The sequence below is a fragment of the Dasypus novemcinctus genome, chromosome 28, assembly GCF_030445035.2.
Source record: "Dasypus novemcinctus isolate mDasNov1 chromosome 28, mDasNov1.1.hap2, whole genome shotgun sequence".
In the NCBI taxonomy this organism is placed as follows: Eukaryota; Metazoa; Chordata; class Mammalia; order Cingulata; family Dasypodidae; genus Dasypus; species Dasypus novemcinctus.
The window spans coordinates 11,338,615-11,343,863 of NC_080700.1; the positions used below are offsets into that span (position 1 = coordinate 11,338,615).

General features: G+C 41.4%; 1 pseudogene; it reads right to left on the reverse strand.

The window, feature by feature from the left end:
* Positions 1-3,759: 3,759 nt before the first annotated feature.
* LOC101432436 (small ribosomal subunit protein eS4, X isoform-like) lies at positions 3,760-4,617 on the reverse strand (annotated as a pseudogene).
* Between the last annotated feature and the right edge of the window lie 632 nt (positions 4,618-5,249).

Sequence of the window (5,249 nt, forward strand, 5' to 3'; positions counted from 1 at the left end):
GAGCCTGTGTACCTGAAATATGAACTAGGCCTAGAGCTGCAGGGTGCCTAAGATTTGCCTCCTGAGAGCCTCCATTTTGCTCAAATGTGGCCACTCTCTAAGCCAAACTCAGCATGGAAACGCATTACCTTCCCCACCAGGATGGAGCATGACTCCTGGGGATGAGCCTCCCTGGCACCAAGGGATTACTACCAAGCACCAGCTGATGATGTAACTAGGATAAGACCTTGAATAAAAGGGTCAATTCAGACCAGCAGAATATCTCCACCTACATGTAATATCAGGTGTTAAAAACTGCTTTCTGACCTTGAATAAAAGGGGGAAATGGAAAGGACAAATGAATTTATATGGCTATGAGTCTCCAAAAAAGAGTCAGGAGGACTTCAGTGGGGTCACACTTATGCATGTCTCAGCAAGTTCCCATAGTCAGTCAAAGTAGATACAACCCCAGGTACTGGCTCTCCTGAGTACTATAGAGACCCACAGATTCTATGGTCTTGGCAGATGACTCTGGAGTTCAGTGCCATGTCATTTGGCCCTACTTTGGAGTTTTTGTTTCTGAGTGTGATGGAGCTGGACTCAGATGTGACCTTTCTACACATGCCTCTTCTGTTAGTTTTACTGGACCTGTGGTTGGTGCTGGGGTTGGTGTATACTCAGGAGACCTGAATCTCTGACTGTCCATGTGATAGCCATGCCCTGAACCTCAGGAGAATTGCCAGTCCTACCCTCTGGCTTATTGGACTTACCCCAGACAGCTAACAGGGAAGGGAAGAAGGCCAACCACCATACATGGGAGCCAAGAGAGCCTACAACTGCAAGCAGGAAAATTTCATTTATCATCCTCATGGAATCTAAGTCCCCTCTTGATTTAGAGGTGGAGTGGACATAACCATTCCAGGGTGCCCAGGATGGAGGAATAGAGTGCAGATTAGAGTGGACTTACTGATACTCTACTATCAAATTATTGTGATTAGTAATGGAAGAAATTGTAGAATTGATGTGAATAAAGTGGCTATGGTAGCTGCTGAGGGTAAGGAGAGGGAAGAAGAGATATAATGTGGGGTCATTTTCAGGACTTGGAGTTGTCCTGGGTGGTACTGCAGGGATAGATGCTAGACAATGTATGTCCTGCCATGGCCCACTGGGTGGACTGGGGAAAGTGTAAACTACAATGTAAACGATTATCCATGTGGTGCAGCAGTGCTCAAAAATGTTTTCACCAAATGCAATGAATGTCCCATGATGATGAAAGAGGGTGGTGATGTGGGAGGAGTGGGGTGAGGAGGGTGGGGGGTAAATGGGAGCCTCATATTTTTTGAATGTAACATAAAAAATAAAAAGAAAAAATGTATTATTATTATCATTGTAGCTTTTTAAACCATGGTTATGCTTGATTTAATGATTAAAGGAATATTGACATTAAATAGCGTTATTTTTCTCCGATCACTGCTTTTAACTTGTCAGATTTACCTTTTCACTCCCTTGCGTGGATTCAAGCAATTTCCAGTCATTCCTGCTAGGCCCATTCAGAACTGCCATCTCATATCTGTCACCACTCCCAGCCTGTTCCTTCACTCCTCCTCACAATTCATACTCCGGAAGAGAAAGGTGGGGGTCATTTGTGGTGTTGGGGAACACTTGAAAATCTCATTGCAAGGTACTGGGGTCAGAGAGAAGGAAGATGCTTCATCCTCACTTCCTGTTCAAGGCTGCCATCTACCATATCAGCGGCTATTCTGACATTTGTTTTTAGCATTGCAATAGTTTTTTTATCATTGCATTTTTTTTGGTTAAAGTTACTCCAGAAACTATTTAAGATTTTACCAATAACAAAGATTTGACTAAATAACCAGGTTTATTTCCTTTCCTTTGTTTAAATATTACCATCATTAGAACACTTATTTATGATTCCAATAGAACAGTAGCAGCTGACGATGTCAGAGCAGATGGAATTACCTGTATTTTATCCAGGACTTCAGTGCTGTACATTCTACTGGCCATGTTTACAATGTTGCCCCAGGTATCATATTGCAGTTTCTGAGCCCCAATTACATGAGCTATTACAGGTCCATGGTTAATACCTGTGACATATCAGAATTAAGTTAACTAAATTCAAACTATGGCAAATATTTTAAAAGAAAAATTTAAGAGACTACTTGAATCATCATTCTTATACAAGCATCAGTCAAACTCATGGAGCTCAAAGGCAAAGGAAAATAATCCCTATAATTTCATCACCTCAGAAGTGTTAAAATGGTTTGTTCACTTTTTTCCTTCTAGCCACAATTCATGTTTATATGCCCATTTATCATTATCCCAGACTTATATATAAAATTAATATGCTTAAAAATACTAAATATCACATCTTTATTTTTCCATGTAGTTACAAAATTTTAGGCAAGAGATAATTTGTATATTGTTTTCTGGTGGCTCAGAGTCAATATTTATTTTAAAGGTCAATGGGAACACCAAGTGTGCTTACAATGCTTTACTTGGCTCTTCTGTCTCTGTTGGATTTATAGGCTCACTACACCATTTTACTAAAGTAACACCTCCCCTGCTTCCACCACCCATTCCAGCACATCCTCTGAGGGCCTTCTTTACATGTAAAAACTCTTCTGTCTCAGCCTTCCAGGGTGGCACTACCATCAGCACATCTATTTGTCAGATGAGAAAACAGAAGGATATGGTGGTCACAGGTGGTCAGTGGCAGAGCTGCATGTGGACCAGACCTTCCATGACCCCTGCTCAGAGTGACAAGCTTCTTGGGCATGTGGCTTGCTCCACCATGTGGATTATCTTCAATGCTATCCCATGGGCAAGTTCATTGACTTCAAGGTGTACAGGGGTTGGTTTCAAATCCCTCTGCTAAACCACTTTCTGAAGGACAAACCTGATTTCTACTGCTGCTGGTATGGCATTCTACCCATTTCAACATTTTAAAAAGGTGAAATGTGTAAAATACTTTGATGGAATATGCATTTTGGGAAATTTTTCACACAGGAAAATGACTGGTACTTATAAATACACACCTAGGAAAAGAAAATGGTAGACCCGAGGGAGGTCCCTAAGAAACTCCTACTTGGTGCAGTGGTGGAGAATCTGGAAGAGAGAGCAAGTAAACTTCACCCTCAGGGGGGAATAGTGATGCCTAGTGATTTCCAGACAAGCTTTGGGATACTAGTGTGTCCTGTGTTCCTGTGAGGAAGGAAAAACACCCCTGGGAATATAAGTCTCCTCAGAAATGAATTCTCTGAGGAGAATTCAAAAGGTCACTAAAGAGAGCTGTGAAGGCCACATGCTGCAGATCTGCCAACCATTTTCATGGTTTCACAGGTGGGGCCATGGCAGCATCTGTTACTTCACTGGATAAGCCCATACCCATGGGCACCACCAACAAGGAAAGTGACCATGACTGCTCTGAACCACTATCTTGGTTCCATGGTATTCCAGGTATTCCTGAGCTTGGGTGCATTTGGACACTTTGTAGGATGTGGAGACAGCACCTGGCATCAGGAAAAAAAGCATTTCAGGGTCAGATGCTGGACATTATATATCCTGTCATAACCCACTGAATGTACCAGGGGAGACTGTGAACTACAGGGAGAAACTATTATCTGTGTGGTGCCACAGTGCTCCAAAATGTGTTCACCAAATGTGATGAGTGTGCCACAATGATGGAGGAGGTTGTTGGTGTGGGAGGAGTGGGGTGTGGGGTGTGGGAATACAGGAAGCTCTTATATATATATATTTTTTTTTACAATGAATCATGCTTTATTTTTAGTCACATGGCATTCTACATTCATGTTAACTAAAGACTATTTCACCCACAGCTCTGTTTGGCTGCCAGTCTCTTGTCTCTCTCTTCTGCAATGGTGAGGTGGATTCCTTTTCCTCAGGGAAGAGAAATCCATGGTTTGTTGCCTTTGCCAATAACGAAAATGTTGGAGAGCCAGGTGGCAAATCTGTTGCCATTGGCATCTTTCACATGAACCACATCAAAGAGCCAGGATATCTCTCTCTGTTGGTGATCACACCAATTCTTCCAAGGTTAGCACCTCCAGTCACCATACACAGGTTACCCATATCAAACTTTATGAAATCAGTAATCTTGACTGTCTCCAAATCAATTTGAATGGTGTCGTTCACCTTAATGAGAGGATCAGGATAGTGGATGGTGCAAGCATCAAAGGTCACCAGATGAGGGATTCCTTTTGTGCCTACAAAGATCTTCCTCAAATTGCACAACTTGTACTTGGCCTCGTCAGGTGTAATACGATGAACAGCAAAGTGACCCTTGGTATCATACATCAGATGGAAATTCTCTCTGGTCTTGTCAATGCTGATGACATCCATAAAACCAGCAGGATAAGTTATATCAGTTCGGACCTTGCCATCAGTCTTTATGAACCGCTGCATACAAATCTTCTTTACTTCATCTCCTGTGAGGGCATATTTAAGCCTGTTCCTTAAGAAAATGATGAATGGGAGACATTCTCTCAGCTTGTGCAGGCCAGTGGATGGACGAGGAGCAAACACACCAGTCAGTTTGTCCAGCATCCAGTGCTTTGCAGCTGCTACATGCTTCAAATGCTTCTTGGGACCACAAGCCATGGCTGTCCTAAGCACAGAAAGAGCTCTTATATTTTTTAAAGTAACATTTTTTGTGATGTATATATCTTCAAAAAATACAATGTACAAAAATGATGAGGTGGGGAATTGGGGAATGGAGTATATAGGAACCTCTTATGTTTTTTACATTTTATATAATGTTTTTAAATGTAACATTCTTTGTGATCTATTAACTTCAATTTAAAAAGTGTAAAAAACAAACATGTTCAATGTCTAATAATGATGGAATGCAAATTAAAAGTATAATGTAGTACAACAGTGTAAGTATTAGAATGGGCAGTTAAAAAGATGGTCCATTTCAAATGTTGTCAAGATTGTGGGAGAAATAGATCTTTAATTCATTGCTGGTGGGAAATGAAAATGCTAATCCACTTCAGGAAAAAGTTTGTTGTTTAATAAAATTAAATAAATACCTATCACAAGAAAAAAAGCCTGATGAACTTCTGTAATCAGGGAGAGGCCCATGGTCTTTCCCTACCCCCATTTCTATGACCCTTAGAATGTGTAACCCACAGTTGTCATGTGATCTGGGAGATGGATCCAGAGAGGGAGGGAAGGTGGGCCAGAGAAATGGACATAGAAATGCCAAGATTGATTATCACTCCTGCCTCATT